The sequence below is a fragment of the Polypterus senegalus genome, chromosome 4 (genome assembly GCF_016835505.1).
Source record: "Polypterus senegalus isolate Bchr_013 chromosome 4, ASM1683550v1, whole genome shotgun sequence".
Classification (NCBI taxonomy): domain Eukaryota; kingdom Metazoa; phylum Chordata; class Cladistia; order Polypteriformes; family Polypteridae; genus Polypterus; species Polypterus senegalus.
In genome coordinates this window covers 155,359,264-155,382,487 of record NC_053157.1, presented here as the reverse complement: position 1 = coordinate 155,382,487, position 23,224 = coordinate 155,359,264, and the positions used below count along the sequence as shown (strand labels likewise).

General features: G+C 45.6%; 1 long non-coding RNA gene across 1 annotated transcript; it reads right to left on the bottom strand.

The window, feature by feature from the left end:
- Positions 1 to 244: 244 nt before the first annotated feature.
- Positions 245 to 22,821, bottom strand: LOC120528627. Its single transcript, XR_005633569.1, has 3 exons — positions 21,620 to 22,821; positions 676 to 773; positions 245 to 570 (listed from the first exon to the last, which is right to left on the bottom strand). It is a non-coding gene; the product is annotated as an uncharacterized LOC120528627 (long non-coding RNA).
- Between the last annotated feature and the right edge of the window lie 403 nt (positions 22,822 to 23,224).

Here is a 23,224-nt window from a genome sequence, read left to right as displayed (position 1 = left end):
CTCTGGGCATTCTACCTAACATAAATGAAACAGTCCTCTTTGGATTTAGGATTCTCACGGAAGGGCTTGATGATGATGATGGTCACGTAGACTTCTTCCTTTTAATCCGTCCATCATTGTTGGAGCATCATGAAGCTTTGAGTAGGTGGAGGTGGCGCAGGCCACCACCACAAAGAAACCGGAAAAAGAAACAGAAAAGAGAGTAGGGGTCAGTACCGATTTTAGAGCCACCATGAATAGTTGTTATGATGAATTGAACATACAGAGTATCAGGATTAAGTTAAATTACGATTAAAATGAAGTTATAAAAAGGCCATGTGAACCCCAATGAAGTAGCGCCCCTATTGCTTTGACATATCTCGGTAGTACTGAGAAAAACAGAGTAAAGGAAAATATGTGGATACATACATAAACTTAATAAGATCAATGTATTTTTATATTTGTTTTCTTTTGGAGTCTTTTTCATTTTGCTTGAAATTATTCTGTTTCTCCTTTTTCTGCACTTCTACACAGGTTTTCATTACATGCATCCACTTCTCCACTCACCAAAACCAATTCTGTCGATTCTTTCTGGATAGGGAAGTTTAACATGAGAAATTATTAAAATCTGTCCCTCCTTCTGTCCATTTTGGTACCTGCTCAACCTATTACAGAATTGTTGGGGCCAGACCTTACCTTGGCAGCACTGGCCACAATCAATTATAAGGGTGCTAGTTCATTGTCATGAACACTCATGCACACACACATACTCAATTATATGGACCAGTGTTCATCTGTGGAATAAGGAAAGAAAAAAAAAACAGTGTCCAAAAAATCCATGCAGATACAGGTAAAATGTACTTATTCTTCTTATTAAAATTTCTATTAATTTATTAAATAGAAAACAAACATACAATACATAATGCAACATGTTTCATACCAGATTCAACTTCTACCCCATCTCCAGCATATCTAGAGCATTATCAAACTGGATAACTCGAATGGAAGTAATTACTTGGGGATACTAAAGTATCTAGAATGTTGACAGAGGTCCAGGGGCCTCATGTATAAACAGTGCGTACACACAAAAATGTTTCCACCCTCACATTGCGATGTATAAAAACTAAAATTGGTGTACAGTCACGCACATTTTCATGCCAGGACAATCTCTTGCATATGCAAGTTCTCTGCTTGGTTTTGCAAACTGGTGGCACCCAGCGTCAAAGCAGTGCTACTGTTCCTGTGTGGTTTCCCTTTATTTTTTAGATTCACATCCCTGATGCAGCTTTATCAAATACACTGAAATTAGCCGCATATCTTTTACTAGCAAAATACCCGAGGTACTGCATTAAAATTTTTATTAAGAAGAAAATTAAACCTTTTTAAACTGAGGGAAAATATGCCAATAATTATTTGTTAAGGATCTCTTTGTATACCATGTTGTCAGTTCAGCCCTCCGGTTGTAACATGACCAAGCTGTGCGCTGATCTTACTCTTGAGTATGCAACTTACAGTTGGCCATGTGAACAGTAATCTTGTCTCAAATCTCACAGCTTGGATTGCTGCTGTCATAATCGGTTTGAGTTTCATGGTTTGTTTCAATTACGACAGTATTTGTAGGACTTGTGTTGAAGAGACATTCGGCATCTGTCAAGCACACAACCGGTTTCATTGATAAAATCACATCCAGCTTTTGAGAGTTTAAACATTCATAAACATCAAAATGTCCACTACTGAAATAGTCACCTGTCAATCTAAGATGTTTAAGAGGCATTGGCGGTTTCGAAAGGTGTAAAATATTTGGCCATTTCGGGACACTTGAAAGCGACAACCGAACAATTCAGCGGCAGCCATCAACTCACATGCAGAACCATAGGTGAAGGGCTTAAGCATTTCACTCTTATAGTGCTCCTGTGTAGTATAATTATCTCCTGTACCGTCATCAGTCCACACCTTGATCCTGTCCCAGTCATTCAATACATAAGACAGAATGTTCCTTCGGATATCAAGAGTGAGCCTGATATGGCCGTGCAATGTGTAACAAAGAGAATGGAAAAGGTAGGTGCCATCTACGGGCATGGAAACCACTCTGTAAGTGACAGTTCTTTGATCGATAGTGATCATCTCGATAGACATGGTAATGGGGGTTGGAACGATAAAGGAAATGGGTACCTGGGCAATGTAAAGTAAGTCTAAAATACCTACATAATAACTATAATTGTAATAAACAAACAATAAAACAGCGGAGAAGCCGTGGATTAAACAAAAAGGCTGTAGTTATCAGTAGGGAGACGTGAATCCTGTGGCGAAGCAAGGAAGGGAATGTAGAGACCGGAACAACGGACGGCCTTATATAGGCAGGCAGCCAACAACGTGGGAGGCGTTGGGATGGGGGACCCAACGCCACCTCACACGGTAACCGAGGTGCAGGCTATGGACGTATATATGTACGCAAGTAGGATTCAGTTAGCGTTGGGAACCCGTGTACCAAATTTCTTGAAGATAGGCCCATAAGTAACAAAGACTGTTGAAAAGTTTAATATGGCGGCTGACAGTGGCATCATACCACCGAAACAAGTACGTACATTGGTTTCGGTTTGTTCAGGGAAGCCGCCTACCAAATTTCGAGAAGATGGGGCCATAAATAAGAAAGTTCAACATGGCGGACGTTGTTGACCGTTATGACCATTACGCGTAGAATTTCGAAATGAAACCTGCTTAACTTTTGTAAGTAAGCTGTAAGGAATGAGCCTGCCAAATTTCAGCCTACTACCTACACGGGAAGTTGGAGAATTAGTGATGTTGGAAAGTTCAATATTGCGGCTGACAGTGGCGTCATACCACCGAAATAAGTATGTACATTGGTTTCGGTTAGCTCAGGGAAGCCACCTACCAAATTTCATGAAGATGGGGCCGTAAATAAGAAAGTTCAACGTGGCGGACGTTGTTGACCGTTATGACCGTTACGCGTAGAATTTCGAAATTAAACCTACTTAACTGTTGTAAGTAAGCTGCAAGAAATGAGCCTGCCAAATTTCAGCCTTCTACCTACTTGGGAAGTTGGAGAATTAGTGACGTTGGAAAGTTCAATATGATGGCTAACAGTGGCCTCATACCACCGAAATAAGTATGTACATTGGTTTCAGTTAGCGCAAGGAAGCCGCCTACCAAATTTCATGAAGATGGGGCCATGAATAAGAAACTTCAATATGGAGGACGTTGTTGACCGTTATGACCGTTACGCATAGAATTTCGAAATGAAACCTGCTTAACTTTTGTAAGTAAGCTGTAAGGAATGGGCCTACCAAATTTCAGCCTACCTACACGGGAAGTTGGAGAAGTGGTGATGTTTGGAAAATTCAATATAGCGGCCGACAGTGGCGTCATACCACCGAAATAAGTACTGTCACACACGTGCGCATGGGAGGCAGCTAAAGGGCTTGAGTGAAGGCAGTTCGGAGGCATGCCGGGTGTGGCAGAGTGCACTGACTCTTTTTCTCCCTTGCCTGTAGACCATCCCCGGGATTTCACCTGGATCACCTGACATCACTTCCGGGACTGAGCCAATGGAAGTCGGCCACACCAGCTCCAGTCCCTCTGATGTCACCTCCGCCACGAGCCAATGGTGGAAGACCACGTGCCGGATCCATACGACCTCACTTCCTGTCTCCCCTTTAAAACCTGCCCCTTTTCCTTTGTTTCTTTAGTCTTGTTTTGGACTCGGTTGTGTGCACTTCAGTGCTCTGTATTTTGTTGAAAGAAAACGACTTTTGCAGCCAGGATACCACAATATACGGGTGGCTGCCCCAACTCTTTATCTGTCAATGTCTCGTTCTTGTGACAGTGGCGTAGTCGGCAGGATGGAGAAGTCCCGGAGGAGAAGGGGACAGGACCTGCAATATACCCAGGTGGGAGCGCACCGGGGCCGAGTATTCAGGCGGGGGAGGGGGCCCGTGGTTGGCGTGACCGGTGCGGGCTCCGCCCCGGCACTCATAACTAGCCCATCCGGAGTGGCCAGGGAGTGTGCGGGTGGGGCTCACAGAATTGGGCTGCCCTGGAGGGGAGGCAAAGGGACTCAGTATGCTCTCTTGGGGAGAGTGCCTGCCTCCTGCGAAACCAAAGCCCCATTTACCACCTAGGGGTGCCCCAGACTGGCAGGTGAATAAAATAAAAACATGGAGGTTGGACCCTGAACGCCAACCAACAAACAAGCCTGGTCCTTATGGGCAATGGTAGGGCATTGGCTACGCCATTTGAAAACACGCCCTACCAAATAATAGAGCAGGTAGCTTGCTATCTGCTCCTGGAAGCGCTTCCCCGTGGCTTCACCCAGCCGGTTTGGGGCGAGCGGTTCAAGAACATGGCTGAGCTCATAGAGCTTATGGAGACGCAGAGGGCGGCCTCACACTCTAGGGGAGCAGAACCGTCCTCATGTCAAACTCAGCCGGGGTATGTTCCAAGACCTAGCCCCACCCTGTACAATCCGGAGCCCGTATTGTCCGCGGCCGCGGGCGCGCAAACCGCTTGGAGGCAAGGAGGAATGCAGGTGGAGGGTGAGGAGGGGTTGGTGTGCTCTGGCTAATCCGTTGGCGGTCCCACATACTGGCGTGGTGATCGCCAACGGACACAAGACCACAGGTTTGTTCGACTCCGCAGCAACATTTCAATTGTTGCCCGCCGCTTTGTGCAACCGCAACAGTGGCTAAATTTTAAGACCGGTATAACCTGTGTCCACGGAGACATCCGCTGGTACAGGTCCGCCGCTTGTGTCATCAGTTACGGAGGGTCAGTTAAGTAAGCTCACCGTAGCCGTCCTACCTGATCCTCCACACCCGGTGATACTAGGGCGGGACTGGTCTAAAATCAAAAGCGGTGAGACACATACCACTCCCGGGTTAATTTGGGCCTCGTTATGGACGGAGATAACCCGTCTCAAGCTGCCTCCACGCCGTGTAATCAGCCGGCAGAGAGACGGCAGTCGCCCTGACTGACGTGGCAACTCCCGGGCCGTCGCGGGCTAACACGTCATCCACCAACGCCCGGCGGAGCGGAGGAAACCACGCCCATTGAGGTCGACGCTGACCCTCTCTCCGTGTTGCGGTTCCAATTTAAAGAAACGCCGGCTTCTTTTAGAGGGAGCAATGGAATGATGACTCCCTGAAGTTTGTAAAAAATGCAGTGGTCCTTGTCAATGGCCAGCGCACTAATCAGTCGATGCCACAGGGCCCCTACTTTGTGCTAGATAATGACCTCCTTTACCGTGTAGCAATGCATGACGGGCAGGAGACGAGGCTGCTGCTAGTGCCGTACCTTCCGCGGCAGGTCTGTGAGCTAGCACACGCCCACCTCCTAGGTGGCCACCTGGGCACCGAAAAACTCTGGAGCGGATCAAGCTCCGTTTCTACGGCCAGGAATTAATGAGGAGGTTCGCCGCTTTGCGCTTCCTGCCCGGAGTGTCAACTGCGACAAATTCCTAGGAGGGACCGTGCTCCTCTCATTCCTATTCCACTGATTGACGTTCCCTTCCACAGAATCGGGGTCGACCTGGTGGGACCCCTGGAGCCCTCAGCCCGAGGACACAAGTACATTTTAGTCCTCGTGGATTACGCTACACGATACCCCGAAGCTGTTCCGTTGCGCTCAGCTACCTCTAAAGCCATCGCACGGGAATTACTAGGGTATTCGCGTGGGGATCCCCAAAGAAGTCTTGACAGACCAGGGGACCCCTTCACCTCGGAAACGTTCAAGGAGACTGCCAGATTACTGAAAATAAAGCATTTAAAGACCTCGTGTATCATCCTCAAACCGACGGATTAGTAGAGAGGTTTAATCAAACTCTCAAGCAAATGCTGCGTAAGGTGGTCAGCGAGGATGGAAGGAACTGGGATCAGCTCCTCCCCCTCGTCCTTTTGCCTATCGGAAGTCCCACAAGCCTCCACGGGTTCTCCCCTTTGAACTACTATACGGGCGACAACCTCGGGCATATTAGATATTTTGAAAGAAGGCTGGGAAGAAGAGGCTCTTCCCTCCACAAACATACTGGAATATATCGCGCAGTTGCGATAGATTTGGAAAAATTCGCCTGTCCTTAAAAGTCACATGGAGGAGGCTCAAGCAGCGCAGGCCGGTACTACAACCGCGGCACGACTCTTCGGGAGTTCCGCCCGGGAGATCGGGTCATGGTCCTAGTGCCTACCTCCCACTCTAAATTGCTTGCCCACTGGCAGGGCCCCTACGGTTAAGGAGAGGAAGGGACTGGTCGACTATTTGGTGAGTCAACCCAATGCGTCGGCCAAAGGAGCGGGTTTATCATGTGAACCTGCTGAAACCGTGGAAGGACAGGGACCCCGATCCCTCCTCCGCCAGCCCGCGCCACTCTTCGCCACACACACGACCTTAACTTCGGCACGGACTTAAGTCCCAGACAGCGGCAGGAGCTGGAAACAGTTATCCGGACCGTTCGGGAGGTAGGCAGTGAGAACCCGGAAGGACCTCTCTGATTGAGCACAACATCGTGACAGAGCCCGGGTTGTTGTCCGAGAACGCCCGTATCGCCTCCCCGAGGCAAAAAAGGCTGAAGTGGAGCTTGAGATCAAGCGCATGCTGGAGCTAGGTGTGATTGAGGAAAGTTATAGTCCCTGGTCCAGCCCCATTGTGCTCGTCGGTAAGCCTGACGGAAGTTGGAGGTTCTGCAATGACTTCCGGCTTAATCAAGTCTCCCAATTTGATGCTTATCCAATGCCACGCGTGGACGACCTCCTCGAGAGGCTTGGACAGGCTCAATACCTGACCACACTTGACATGACGAAAGGGTACTGGCAGGGTCCTTTAACGGACTCCCAAGGAAAAACGCGCTTAGTACCCCTAGCGGACACTGGCAGTATCGTGTCCTTCCATTTGGGTTACACGGGCTCCAGCAACCTTTCAGCGCCTGGTGGACAAAGTGCTTCGCCTCATAACTCATACAGTGCTGCCTACCTGGATGACGTGGTCATCTATTCCAGCACATGGAAGGAACACCTACAGCATGTCCAAGCGGTATTACGGACACTTGGTGAGGCGGGCTCGGATTAATCCCAAGAAATGCTTCTTGGATTAAGCGAGGCCAAATATTTAGGCTACCTGGTGGGTCGGGTACCGTAAGGCCACAGTGCTCCAAAATTGATGCCATTCTGAAATGGCCCGTCCATGAACCAAGCGGCAAGTCCAAGCCTTTCGGTTAGCGGGTACTACCGCCGGTTTGTACCCGGTTTTGAGAGAGCGGCCCTTGACTGATTTAACAAAGAAGAGGGCCCGAACATTGTGGTATGGACTGAAAAACAGCGCTGCATTTGGTGACTTAAAGCAGGCCCTTACGCCCACACCTGTTTTGATGGCACCTAACTTTTCTTTGCCTTTCATCCTCCAGACGGACGCTTCGGACACAGGCCTGGGCGCCGTGCTGAGCCAAAGCGTCGATGGTGTGGAGCACCCCATCATGTTCCTGAGCCGGAAACTGTTGGACCGGGAGACCAGGTATGCTGCGGTGGAGAGGGAGGCTCTGGCGATTAAATGGGCGATTACTCAGCTGAGGTACTACCTGTTGGGCCGGGAATTCACCCTTGTCACGGACCATGCACCCCTACAGTGGATGGACCTCCACAAGGAGTCGAATCCGCGGGTCACCCGGTGGTTTCTTGACCTGCAGCCGCATACAAGTTTTCGCCGTTCATCGCCGGGCTCTCCACGCCAACGCTGATGCTCTTCTCGGGTTCACGACCTCTCGGTTAGTCGCCCGACCCGCCGGGTCTGGGCTAAGGGGGCCTTGTCACACACGCGCATGGGAGGCAGCTAAAGGGCTTGAGTGAAGGCAGTTCGAGGCATGCCGGGTGTGGCAGAGTGCACTGACTCTTTTCTCCCTTGCCTGTAGACCATCCCCGGGGATTTCACCTGGATCACCTGACATCACTTCCGGGACTGAGCCAATGGAAGTCGGCCACACCAGCTCCAGTCCCTCTGATGTCACCTCCGCTACTGAGCCAATGGTGGAAGACCACGTGCCGGATCCATACGACCTCACTTCCTGTCTCCCCCTTTAAAACCTGCCCCTTTTCCTTTGTTTCTTTAGTCTTGTTTTGGACTCGGTTGTGTGCACTTCAGTGCTCTGTATTTTGTTGAAAGAAAACGACTTTTGCAGCCAGGATACCACAATATACGGGTGGCTGCCCCAACTCTTTATCTGTCAATGTCTCGTTCTTGTGACAGTACGTACATCGGTTTTGGTTAGCGCAGGGAAGCCACCTACCAAATTTCGTGAAGATGGGGTCAGCCTTCTACCTACACGGGAAGTTTGAAAATTGGTGACGTTGGAAAGTTCAATATGGAGGCCAACAGTGGTGTCATACCATCGAAATAAGTAAGTACATCGGTTTCGGTTAGCGCAGGGAAGCCGCCTACCAAATTTCGTAAAGATGGGGCCATAAATAAGAAAGTTCAACATGGCAGACGTTGTCGACCGTTATGGACCGTTATGACCGTTACATGTAGAATTTTGAAATGAAACCTGCTTAACTTTTGTAAGTAAGCTGTAAGGAATAAGCCTGCCAAATTTCAGCCTTCTACCTACATGGGAAGTTGGAGAATTAGTGATGAGTCAGTGAGTGAGTGAGTCAGTGAGTCAGTCAGTCAGGGAGGGCTTTGCCTTTTATTATTATAGACTAGCAGAATACCTGCGCTTCGCAGCGGAGAAGTAGTGTGTTAAAGAAGGTACGAAAAAGAAAAGGAAAAATTTTAAAAATAACGTAACATGATTGTTAATGTAATTGTTTTGTCATTGATATGAGTGTTGTTCTCATAGCTATCTGTATATATATATATATATCTATCTATCTATCTCTATCTATCTATCTATGTTGTTCTCATATCTATCTATATATATATATCTCTATCTATCTATATATATATATATATATATATATTGTCACACACGTGCACATGGGAGGCAGCTAAAGGGCTTGAGTGAAGGCAGTTCGGAGGCATGCCGGGGTGTGGCAGAGTGCACTGACTCTTTTCTCCCTTGCCTGTAGACCATCCCCGGGGGATTTCACCTGGATCTCCTGACATCACTTCCGGGACTGAGCCAATGGAAGTCGGCCACACCAGCTCCAGTCCCTCTGATGTCACCTCCGCTCTGAACCAATGGTGGAAGACCACGTGCCAGATCCATATGACCTCACTTCCTGTCTCCCCCTTTAAAACCTGCCCCTTTTCCTTTGTTTCCTCAGTCTTGTTCTGGACTTGGTTGAATGCACTTCAGTGCTGTATTTTGACAAAACGACTTTGCAGCCAGGATACCAATATACGGGTGGCTGCCCCAACTCTTTATCTGTCCATGTCTCGTTCTTGTGACAGTGGCGTAGTCAGCAGGATGGAGAAGTCCCGGAAGAGAAGGGGACAGGACCTGCAATATACCCAGGTGGGAGCGCATCGGGCCGAGTCTTCAGGCGGGAGGGTGCCCGTGGTTGGCGTGACCTGCGGGCTCCGCCCCGCACTCATAACTAGGCCATCTGGAGAGGCCAGGGAGTGTGCGGGTGGGGCTCACAGAATTGGGCTGCCCTGGAGGGGGGAGGCAAAAGGGACTCAGTATGCTCTCTTGGGGAGAGTGCCTGCCTCCCTGCGAAACCAAAGCCCCATTTACCACCTAGGGGTGCCCCAGACTGGCAGGTGAATAAAATAAAAATGGAGGTTGGACCCTGAGCGGCGACCAACAAACAAGCCTGGTCCTTATGGGCAATGGTAGGGCATTGGCTACGGCCATTTGAAAACACGCCCTACCAAATAATAGAGCAGGTAGCTTGCTATCTGCTCCTGGAAGCGCTTCCCCGTGGCTTCACCCAGCCGGTTTGGGGCAAGCAGTTTAAGAACATGTCTGAGCTCATAGAGCTTATGGAGACGCAGAGGGCGGCCTCACACTCTGGGGGAGCAGAACCGTCCTCATGTCAAACTCAGCCGGGGTACGTTCCAAGACCTAGCCCCTCCCTGTACAATCCGGAGCTCGTATTCGCCATGGTGTCGCTGCTGGCGCAAACCGCTTGGGGCAAGGAGGAATGCAGGTGGAGGCGAGGAGGGGTTGGTGCTCTGGCTAATCCGCTGGCGGTCCCACATACTGGCGTGGTGATCGCCAACGGACACAAGACCACAGGTTTGTTCGACTCCGCAGCAACATTTCCATTGTTGCCCGCCGCTTGTGCAACCGCAACAGTGGCTAAAATTTAAGACCGGTATAACCTGTGTCCACGGAGACATCCGCTGGTACAGGTCCGCCGCTGTGTCATCAGTTACGGAGGGTCAGTTCAGAACTCACGTAGCGTCCTACCTGATCCTCCACACCCGGTGATACTAGGGCGGACTGGTCTAAAATCAAAGCGGTGAGACACATACCACTCCCGGGTTAATTTGGGCCTCGTTATGGACGGAGATAACCCGTCTCAAGCTGCCTCCACGTGTAATCAGCCGGCAGAGAGAGACGAAGCGGTCGCCCTGACTGACGTGGCAACTCCCGGGCCGTCGCGGGCTAACACGTCATCCACCAACGCCGGCGGAGCGGGAGGAAACCACGCCCATTGAGGTCGACGCTGACCCTCTCTCCGTGTTGCGGTTCCAATTTAAAGAAACGCCGGCTTCTTTTAGAAGGGAGCAATGGAATGACGACTCCCTGAAGTTTGTAAAAAATGCAGTGGTCCTTGTCAATGGCCAGCGCACTAATCAGTCGATGCCACAGGGCCCCTACTTTGTGCTAGATAATGACCTCCTTTACCGTGTAGCAATGCATGACGGGCAGGAGACGAGGCTGCTGCTAGTGCAGCGTACCTTCCGGCGGCAGGTCTGCGAGCTAGAACAAGCCCAAATCCTAGGTGGCCACATGGGCACCGAAAAAACTCTGGAGCGGATCAAAGCACGTTTCTACTGGCCAGGAATTAATGAGGAGGTTCGTCGCTTTTGCGCTTCCTGCCCGGAGTGTCAACTGCGACAAATTCCTAGGAGGGACCGTGCTCCTCTTGTTCCTATTCCACTGATTGACGTTCCCTTCCACAGAATCGGGGTCGACCTGGTGGGACCCTGGAGCCCTCAGCCCGAGGACACAAGTACATTTTAGTCCTCGTGGATTACGCTACACGATACCCGAAGCTGTTCCGTTGGCTCAGCTACCTCTAAAGCCATCGCACGGGAATTACTAGGGTATTGGCGTGGGGATCCCCAAAGAAGTCTTGACAGACCAGGGGACCCCCTTCACCTCGGAGACGTTCAAGGAGACTGCCAGATTACTGAAAATAAAGCATTTAAAGACCTCGTGTATCATCCTCAAACCGACGGATTAGTAGAGAGGTTTAATCAAACTCTCAAGCAAATGCTGCGTAAGGTGGTCAGCGAGGATGGAAGGAACTGGGATCAGCTCCTCCCCCTCGTCCTTTTTGCCTATCGGGAAGTCCCACAAGCCTCCACGGGTTCTCCCCTTTGAACTACTGTATGGGCGACAACCTCGGGCATATTAGATATTTTGAAAGAAGGCTGGGAAGAAGAGGCTCTTCCCTCCACAAACATACTGGAGTATATCGCGCAGTTACGCGATAGATTTGGAAAGATTCGGCCTGTCCTTAAAAGTCACATGGAGGAGGCTCAAGCAGCACAGGCCCGGTACTACAACCGCGGCACGTCTCTTGGGAGTTCCGCCCGGAGATCGGGTCATGGTCCTAGTGCCTACCTCCCACTCTAAATTGCTTGCCCACTGGCAGGGCCCCTACGGTTAAGGAGAGGAAGGGACTGGTCGACTATTTGGTGAGTCAACCCAATCGCCGGCCAAAGGAGCGGGTTTATCATGTGAACCTGCTGAAACCGTGGAAGGACAGGGACCCCGATCCCTCCTCCGCCAGCCCGCTCACTCTTCGCTCACACACACGACCTTAACTTCGGCACGGACTTAAGTCCCAGACAGCGGCAGGAGCTGGAAACAGTTATCCGGACCGCTCGAGAGGTAGTCAGTGAGAACCCGGAAGGACCTCTCTGATTGAGCACAACATCGTGACAGAGCCCGGGTTGTTGTCCGAGAACGCCTGATCGTCTTCCCGAGGCAAAAAGGCTGAAGTGGAGCTTGAGATCGCGCATGCTGGAGCTAGGTGTGATTGAGGAAAGTTATAGTCCCTGGTCCAGCCCCATTGTGCTCGTCGGTAAGCCTGACGGAGTTGGAGGTTCTGCAAGGACTTCCGCCGGCTTAATCAAGTCTCCCAATTTGATGCTTATCCAATGCCACGCGTGGACGACCTCCTCGAGAGGCTTGGACAGGCTCAATACCTGACCACACTTGACATGACGAAAGGGTACTGGCAGGTTCCTTTAACGGACTCCAAGGAAAAAACGCTTAGTACCCCTAGCGGACACTGGCAGTATCGTGTCCTTCCATTTGGGTTACACGGGCTCCAGCAACCTTTCAGCGCCTGGTGGACAAAGTGCTTCGCCTCATAACTCATACAGTGCTGCCTACCTGGATGACGTGGTCATCTATTCCAGCACATGGAAGGAACACCTACAGCATGTCCAAGCGGTATTACGGACACTTGGTGAGGCGGGCTCGGATTAATCCCAAGAAATGCTTCTTGGATTAAGCGAGGCCAAATATTTAGGCTACCTGGTGGGTCGGGTACCGTAAGGCCACAGTGCTCCAAAATTGATGCCATTCTGAAATGGCCCGTCCATGAACCAAGCGGCAGGTCCAAGCCTTTCGGTTAGCGGGTACTACCGCCGGTTTGTACCCGGTTTTGGAGAGAGCGGCGCCTTGACTGATTTAACAAAGAAGAGGGCCCGAACATTGTGGTATGGACTGAAAAACAGCGCTGCATTTGGTGACTTAAAGCAGGCCCTTACGCCCACACCTGTTTTGATGGCACCTAACTTTTCTTTGCCTTTCATCCTCCAGACGGACGCCGGACACAGGCCTGGGCGCGTGCTGAGCCAAAGCGTCGATGGTGTGGAGCACCCCATCATGTTCCTGAGCCGGAAACTGTTGGACCGGGAGACCAGGTATGCTGCGGTGGAGAGGGAGGCTCTGGCGATTAAATGGGCGATTACTCAGCTTAGGTACTACCTGTTGGGCCGGGAATTCACCCTTGTCACGGACCATGCACCTCTACAGTGGATGGCCCTCCACAAGGAGTGAATCCGCGGGTCACCCGGTGGTTTCTTGACCTGCAGCCGCAAGTTTTCGCTCATTCATCGCCGGGCGCTCTCCACGCCAACGCTGATGCTCTTCTCGGGTTCACGACCTCTCGGTTAGTCGCCCGACCCCCGGGTCTGGGCTAAGGGGGCCTTGTCACACACGCGCATGGGAGGCAGCTAAAGGGCTTGAGTGAAGGCAGTTCGAGGCATGCCGGGTGTGGCAGAGTGCACTGACTCTTTTCTCCCTTGCCTGTAGACCATCCCGGGGATTTCACCTGGATCTCCTGACATCACTTCGGGACTGAGCCAATGGAAGTCGGCCACACCAGCTCCAGTCCCTCTGATGTCACCTCCGCTACGAACCAATGGTGGAAGACCACGTGCCAGATCCATATGACCTCACTTCCTGTCTCCCCTTTAAAACCTGCCCCTTTTCCTTTGTTTCCTCAGTCTTGTACTGGACTCGGTTGAATGCACTTCAGTGCTGATTATTTTGACAAAATGACCTTTTGCAGCCAGGATACTATATTATACGGGTGGCTGCCCCAACTCTTTATCTGTCCATGTCTCGTTCTTGTGACAATATATACTCGCGCTTGGCAGTGGAGAAGTAGTGTGTTAAAGAAGGAAAGAGAAAGAAAAGGAAACATTTTGAAAATAACGTAACATGATTGTCAATGTAATTGTTTTGTCACTGTTATGAGTGTCGCTGAGATATATATATATATAGCAAAATACCAGCTTACTTGTGATGTCATGTGTTAAAGAAGTTATGAAAAGAAAAGGAAACATTTTAAAAATAATGTAACATGATTGTCAAAGTAATTGTTTTGTGTATTTGGCGGCAGCATCACGAAGTTGTTTTCGTAGCTGCATCAGAAAATGTACCACGACGTCTGACGCCTCCTTTTTACTGTTTTCTCACAGCTTGGATTGCTGCTGTCATATACAGTATATACACACACACACACACACATACATACATATATATATATATACATATATACACATACATATATTCATATCTACATATCTATATATACATATCTACATATACACATATATATATACATACCTATCTACATCATATATACAGTCATGTGAAAACATTAGGACACCCTTTGAAAGCATGTGGTTTTTTGTAACATTTTTAATAAATGGTTATTTAATCTCCGTTTCAACAATACAGAGAGATTAAAGTAATCCAACTAAACAAAGAAAACTGAAGAAAAGTCTTTTCAAGATCTTCTGTAAATGTCATTCTACAAAAATGCCTATTCTAACTGAGGAAAAGATAGGACACCCTCACATGTATTCCCTCTTAAATTGGCTCAGATCTCACACAGGTATATCACACCAGGTGCACATAATTAGTAGATCGTTACTCTGCATGTTGAATGAGGCTTGCCCTATTTAAACCTCAGACATTTAGTTTGGTGTGCTCCTGACTGTGAAGTGAGTGAGTGAGCACCATGGTGAGAACAAAGAGCTGTCAGAGGACTTCAGAAAAAGATTGTAGCAGCCTATGAGTCTGGGAAGGGATTTAAAAGATCTCAAAAGATTTTGAAATCAGCCATTCCACTGTCCGGAAGATAGTCTACAAGTGGAGGGCTTTCAAAACAACTGCCAACATGCCCAGGACTGGTCGCCCCAGCAAGTTCACCCCAAGAGCAGACCAAGATGCTAAAGAGGCCTCCAAAAACCCTAAAGTGTCATCTCGAGAACTACAGCAGGCTCTGGCTACTGTTGATGTAGAAGTACATGCCTCTACAATCAGAAAGAGACTGTACAAGTTTAACTTGCATGGGAGGTGTGCAAGGAGGAAACCTTTGCTTTCCAAGAGAAACATCGAGGCCAGACTGACATTTGCCAGAGATAAAGTTGACAAAGACCAGGACTTCTGGAATAATGTTCTTTGGACAGATGAGTCCAAAATTGAATTATTTGGACACAACAGCAGAGGACATGTTTGGCGTAAACCAAACACAGCATTCAAGAAAAGAACCTCATACCAACTGTGAAGCATGGAGGTGGAAGTGTCATGGTTTGGGGCTGCTTTGCTGCAGCAGGACCTGGTCAGCTCACCATCATAGAATCCACGATGAATTCTACTGTGTATCAGAAGGTGCTTGAAGAACATGTGAGACCATCAGTTAGAAAATTAAAGCTGAAGCGGAACTGGACCATGCAACATGACAATGACCCAAAACATACTAGTAAATCAACCAAAGATTGGCTGAAAAAGAAGAAATGGAGAGTCCTGGAATGGCCAAGTCAAAGTCCAGATTTGAATCCCATTGAGATGCTGTGGGGTGACTTGAAAAGGGCTGTACGTGCAAGAAACCCTCAAACATCTCACAGCTGAAAAAGTTCTGCATTGAGGAGTGGGGTAAAATTTCCTCAGACCGATGTCGAAGACTGGTAGATGGCTACAAGAACCGTCTCACTGCAGTTATTTCAGCCAAAGGAGGTAACACTCGCTATTAGGGGCAAGGGTGTCCTATCTTTTTCCTCAGTTAGAATAGGCATTTTGTAGAATGACATTTACAGAAGATCTTGAAAAGACTTTTCTTCAGTTTTCTTTGTTTAGTTGGATTACTTTAATCTCTCTGTATTGTTGAAACGGAGATAAAAATAACCATTTATTAAAAATGTTACAAAAACCACATGCTTTCAAAGGGTGTCCTAATGTTTTCACATGATGTACACACACACATACATACATACACACACACAAATTATATATATGTGTGTATGTATGTATGTATGTATGTGTGTGTGTGTGTGTGTGTGTGTGTGTGTGTGTATATATATATATATATATAATGTATATAGGGGTGTGTGTGTGCGTGTGTGTATATATATATATGTATATAATGTAGATAGGGGTGTGTGTGTGTGTGTATATATATATATATATACACATACATATATATATACACATATATATACTTGTGTGTATGTTTGTATGTGTCTATATGTGTGTGTATAGCTTTGGTCACTGAGTGCAAGGGAAAAATAATAATAAAATATAGTCTATAAGTTATTAAACAGTAAAACATTAAGCGTTTTAAGAAGTACAGGTACATTGAGCACTACTGGAGTGGTATGGGTAAACTACATTTTAAAGACTGTGTAACACAACAGGTAAGTAACTAACAGCAGCTAAAATATATATGGATCATCTCTCGGTAGTAGATCCCTTTTGAAAGGCTACGACAGCTGTGGTATAGAAATTACATTTTCTATGTGAACGTTCAAATTTGTGCCTCTGGTAATGTGCCTTACCGGCATTTAAAGAAAATTAGTTTTGTGTCCTCTGCAGTGTTAAGAGAAAGGCTTTGGTTTGGGATAAAAGGAAAAAGGTGTAAAGAAAGGAAAGTTGCCTTTTTCTTTTATATAGTATAGAGATGTGTTCGCTGACGTTATGATCGCCTTTTGGGGACAGTCGCGGTGGGTCTTGTGTAGACTGGTGAGACGTCCCTGCCATTAATCGGCTGTGATAGCACTGTGAGTCCTCCACTCGTATGCGTGTGTTCATAATCCGAGGTGAGGACCTCATAATCGTATACATGCAAAAGAAAGTATGTATCGCCTTAATATTATTTTGCCGTGGTGTAGAAGCGCAGTCAGCGTCTCAAAGGCCGGCACAGCTATGCACGCGCGCTGGCTGCTCGACTTTTGCTGGGCAGGAGACCCCTTTTGTACACACGTTCATGGTATCAAAAGTCTCAGTGCTCTTTGGAGGTCATTCATATATTATATGATATATATATATATATATCAAAATACCAGCTACCAGCGGAGAAGTAGTGTGTTAAAGAAGTAATGAAAAGAAAAAGGAAACATTTTAATAATAATGTAACATGATTGACATTGTCATGAGTGTTGCTGTCATATATATGCCTGCCTAAATAAGTCACCCTCGCTTTGCTCTTACTTTATTTACCGTTCATTTAATCATGGCTAATGGCGGAAAAATTATAAAATGGAAGGAGGATGGCTTTACCAAAACAATTATTGATGGCGAATCGATTATTCATAAAGCTTGAATTGGTGATCTGTTTTCTGTGTTAACCTCATATTTTTGCATACTTCTTCTCAAACTAAGGTGGTGCGAGGGTAAAATGAATCGGGATGCGTTGATCAATGTAATCGGTGTACCAGGAAATCATGCATTGACAAAAGCTCCCCTTTGCTTGTAATGCAAAGTGTGATTAAATGCATTATTTTTAGCAGCGTTATGGAGCACATGCATGAAGCTTCTCAGCTGTGCTTGTGCTAAGAAAAGGAAAGATTTTAAAAATAGCGTAACACGATTGTCAATGTAACCTTTTGTAAGTAGTGCCTGGAGGATTCAGTGTGGAGAAAGTCTAGAGACAGCGTGTGTATTAACTTGTGGATTTTTCTGTGAGTATTTGGTGGCAGTCTGACGAAGTTGCTTCGGAAGACGGCGTTAGCCGTGGAGCTCAATGGGAGGGAAATGATGACGTGACTCCACCACCCGCCTTAACTGTCAATCCCCCACAAACACAGTCTCTCGGAATTTGCATAAGCACACCCCTTCACCTACAATTTTAACTTAGTTACAAAGTGATCAAAACTCTCGTTTATATCCTGCGTCCTCTCATTAAACTTGTATCCCGCATTACCTGTGGGCATGTGAAACGCCAGCGGTAGCCTGTCTATGAACTTAATTTAAAGTTTAGGTTTACACCTTGCTTTCTTTCCGAGGTAGCAGCACTCATGAATATGGTAGTATATGTCACTAGCTCACTTCTTATTGTTTCGCTGCCTTCTCAATTATATAATGCATGTTTTCTTAAGCGCTTTTTGGAGGTCTTCCTGGTTTTCTACGCACTGCGTTGACAGTCAGTTCACGTGATTACGTGGGAGGCGTGATGATGTCACACGAAACTCCGCCCCCCCACGTCATTCCAGCTCAACTCCATTACAGTTAATGGAGAAAAATACCTTCCAGTTATGACCATTAGGCGTAGAATTTCGAAATAAAACCTGCCTAACTTTTGTAAGTAAGCTGTAAGGAATGAGCCTGCCAAATTTCAGCCTTCTACCTACATGGGAAGTTGGAGAATTAGTGATGAGTGAGTGAGTGAATGAGTGAGTGAGTGAGTGAGGGCTTTGCCTTCTATTAGTATAGATTAGTTTAAGGCATCTGGTTGTAATCAATCTGTAACCATATAATGGTGCACAGAATGGCCAAACTATTACAAATACTATAGATCCCTTAGCATTGTCACTGTCAGTGCACCACACAGAGTATTTAACCCATTGTATCTGAGTGTGGAATCACAGCTCTACAGCAGCTAATCAGAAAGCTATACTACAGATTGTTTCTAGAGCGGGGAGAAGTATCAGGATAGAGCTTCTAGCACACACTGCCTCAGCCAAGATAGCAGTCTATATGAACTTCTCCAATTTGGCAAACCTTTCAGAGCCTTTGCTGTACGGACCTCGCGGTTCAGAAGCAGTTTCATCCCAAGAGCTATAAATGCACTCAATCAGTCCATCAAGTGCTCTCGGTAGAACTGCTTGTACTTATAAGTACAATTGCCTCACTGTAAACTTACATTACGGTTGTAATATTGCACAACCTGAGCCACTTATGCTTTAATATTGTATATTTTTCACTGTTTTTTATCCTATTATTGTTATTATTGTTTTTTTACCATTTTATAGGAAAATAAGTTTATGGAGGATTTGCATATTAAATCTCATTGTACCATACAATAACAATAAAGGAATTCAACAGAAGAGAATGCGTATTTACAGATGATGACGACTGGTTTCTAAGTCAATTTCGATTTCCAGGCACTATCTTTGTGGAGCTCTTTATATCATTTTAAAGATGTCATTATTTAAATGAAGTTAATGAGTTATCTGTAAAATGTTGTATACATGGTGGCACAGTGGGTAGCGCTGCTGCCTCGCAGTTAGGAGACCCAGGTTCGCTTCCCGGGTCCTCCCTGCGTGAAGTTTGCATGTTCTCCCTGTGTCTGCGTGGGTTTCCTCCCACAGTCCAAAGACATGCAGGTTAGGTGGATTGGCGGCTCTAAATTGACCCTAGTGTGTGCTTGGTGTGTGGGTGTGGGTGTATGTGTCCTGCGGTGGTCCCTGCCTTGTGCCCTGGGATTGGCTCCAGCTGACTCCCGTGACCCTGTGTTCGGATTCGACGGGTTGGAAAATGGATGGATGGATATTGTTAATGATTAAATATGCAAGGACTTGGTGGCACAGCGTTAATGATGAACTGGTGCCCAGTTCGGGGATTGTTCCTACCTCATGCTGTATGCTTTCTGGGATTGGCACAACCCTGGATGGATAGATGGATGGAATAATTAAACAAGTACTACGAAGATATTTTAATGTTCCTTAGAAGTTTTGAAGAATCTTCGTTCTAAGCTTACAGATGGCTTGTCATTTATTAAAGAACTGATTGTGTGGCAATTAGTTATTTGGAGAAAGAAAATGAAGGACAGGAATTTGGGGTTAGTACATTTGAAAGAGACAATACTGCTGCAATAAATTACTTTAATGAGGGTCGTGCATGGAGCAGCAAGCATCTTGCGGGAGGCAGGAACAATCTCTGGAAGGGAAGCCAGCTCGTTGCTACCACTGTGCCAACGTGCCTCAATGTTTCATACATGCTATAATTTCTATCATCATGAAAATTATATCAATTATACATCTTAGTATTTCAATTGTTCAGAGAGCTGTAACATCATGAATGTAATGTATTCTGTGTCCTGTCATTGTAAGAGAAAGCTTGTTTAAGAAGCACGTACTGATTTATAGAGTGCATAGAATACGAAGCATTTAACGTGCTACTTTAGTTACGATGGGATTTGAGAAACTATTAAACGATTTAAAGATGAAGTTTATGATGTTCTACTTTAATGACAAAATAAACTACATGATTAAAGTGGAAATTTCTACCTTCTTTCACACTATGTCCCAGTTTTTTTTCTTTTCTCTGTACCCTAATGCGCTTCCATATGACACTGGTGGGTTATGACTCGCCTTTTCACGGCGACTTTGATATCTGACTTCTTCTTATTTATTTGGGCACTGTACGACTTTCTGAACTTGAACTTTTGAGTTTCTCCGGCACTCTGTGACTTGATCAACTTCCTTTTGTTGTTTATATCATTGCTTAAACCAACAAATAGTATGTTTTTCTTTGCCTCTGCTTGGTATTCACTGAAATTCTTCTTTTTCCCTGTGCCTGTTCCCTGTGCTTTTGCCATTTAACAGAACGCAAAACATAACAAGCTATTTAAATTGATTTGATTAGTCCGGGTGGAGCGACAGGCGCGTGTACAAGCATTACTCTTCGCACTGACCGGGATTTATGGAGCGTAAGAACGTGGAAGTTGGTGTAAGCACAGATTTATGCATCTGGATTTTTTATGCATACGCACATTTCTGCTTTTGTCTGTACGCCATGTTTTAGTGTGAATTCTACATGCGGTGTTATGCATGAGGCCCCGGGAGGTTTAATTCAACAAAACATTAATTAAATCTTGGCAAATTCTAAAGAAGGTCTGGACTGTTCCACAAATGGAAAATGTAACTTTTTAAAATTTTAAATGGAATCTCTTTCCCATTGTATTTAATGGGCAGAATAGGACTAACAATAACTACAATAACACAACAGAATTTTTCATTGCATTAAATTATCCAGCTGCTGCTATTCTGCATGACAGATAAGCAAACATTTTTCCCAATATGGTTTAAACTAGTGGTGGTTTCTAAATATTATGACAGAGCAGGGCAGATGCCTGAAGTACATGTTTTTTATTAGCGTTCTGACCAGAGCACATTTAGATAACCTGAGTCAAGGCAATTGTGTGCAGTGTATGATTGGCAATTGATTTATATCATTCAGTACACAAATGGATAAAAGGTGTATTTTATCATTGGATATGTTCAAAGATGTGTCTGAAATTCTGATTTATAGGTCCTCTCCACACTGCTGCTATAGATCATCTACCATACTTTTTGGAAAAAAACAAGACTGGATTGGTATATTTCATTTTTTTCACACATTATTGTTTTAATTTAATTATAAGTTGATTAGTATTGTACATGATATTTATCTCATATTTAGATGCTGAGGCTGAATAAGTGTGTGGTCATTTTGTTGTCTGTGGTTTCCTTGTTTATAAATGATCATGAATTGAAAAAAACAGTACTCTCTGAGACTGACTTGTGCAGCTAATATGGAGTCACAGAGCTGCTTCTGCACTGCCTTCATTTATTTAGGATACTTTTGTCATCATAGTAGCAGTAGTAATATTGTCACATGTACATGGTCCTGTACTTGTATGTCTGACCAACAGACAACATGTCTTCACTCTGCCATATTTAATAAGAATGTTTAAAAATTCAAAATTTTGTTGTAATTAAAAGTAAACACAAATCAGCTTACCTGACACATTCATTACTCCTGTTTCTATGCTTCTATAATCTGAAAATCTTGTGTAAGAATGTAGCTGTATTTATATTGTAAGAGGCAGCCATGTGGGTAGTCAAGGCGGAGACGCAGAAATAATGTTGGGGTACCACCCTGGTAGCTGTTTAATAGAATAACTGAAAAGACAATAACTGCTCAAAAAAAAAAAAAAGATCAGGGGTAGCATTTTAGAAGAGTCACAGGACCTGTGTCTTCCGTGTTTGCCAGGTTAGCTTCTGACACCACCTTCTGGGAATGAGCTGTTCTTATATTCTGAGAACTGGAATTGGAGGAGTTTCTCATGTGGGAGGTGGGATCAATCATCCATTTTGGCTGTTTTTTCTTGGCTGTGGGGATGAAAGTAGAATATGGTGTTAGCATCGGTACTCTGTCTCATCCCTTGGTGGTGTTTCTTAACTCGTTAGAACCAGGAAGATTCCCAGACATACAGGAGTGATAACATCCAATAGTGTACTGCTTCCATGTTCATTCTATAAATATGTACTACCTAAACAAATAACAGAAAAACATTGTGTGCAGACTGAACATTTTTGGAGAGATGAATAAGTGGTCTTGATTTGGGTTGGTGCTGGATTTGTGGCAAGAATAAGTGGGTCACTCTTATAGGTTTATTATACAAAACATTACAGGTACTTGTGTTGGTGCTTCTCTGCTTTTTGTTTATATTTTGTGTTTTTTTACAGTCAATAATAACTAATATTGGTAGTACTTCCTGGAATGTTCTTAGTTACATCCTCCATGTCATAGTAAGCATAGTAAGAATATTTTCCTTCATATTTATTTTGCAGGATATGTATCTTAATAATAAATGTTATTACACTGTGGCTGAATTCCTTCTCTACAACTAAAACAAAAATGGTGCATGATGGCACAGCTAAACAGATGACTGTATCAGCCCAAAACAACATCTCCCAGGAGTCAGGGAAAAATCACTGTAACACGTGAGTTCTGTCCAGGTTGAGTTCTGGGTCCAAACTATGCCACCCAGTTCAAGAAACAGCCCATTTTTTGCTATCCAAGTGAAAAGGACGGAGCTTGCTCTGGACACTGGGGTGGAGCAGGATTTCTCTTTAGGTGTCTCCTTGGAACTGCAAGGTGAAACAGAGTGAACAGTTAGCGATAGCAGCCCTAGTCATCTTGGAGTGGAAATTAATTAAATCAACATAGAAATGAAGCTGATCTCCAGGCACAAATACATATCAACCTTTATTTCTTACCCACATTTATTGGTGATTAGTTGTAATTCTCTGATAACACAATTTGCATGGGCTTAGAAATTAATTCTGTTATACATCCTATTCTTTATTTCTCACTCTCCTCCATTTTACATTGCATTAACTCATTCACTAGAGAACAAAGACTTTTTAAACATGCTCTAAATTAGCAAAAAACATGCTAAAATATGCTAAAAAAAGTAATAACTTTATTAAAACAATGTAAAAATCCATCATGACAGAACCTGCAAAAAAAGCCATTTCTCCAAACAAAACGCATTAGTACCTTTTCACATAAACTATCCTAAAGAATATTAAATCAAAATCTGAATCTTGCCAAGGTGAT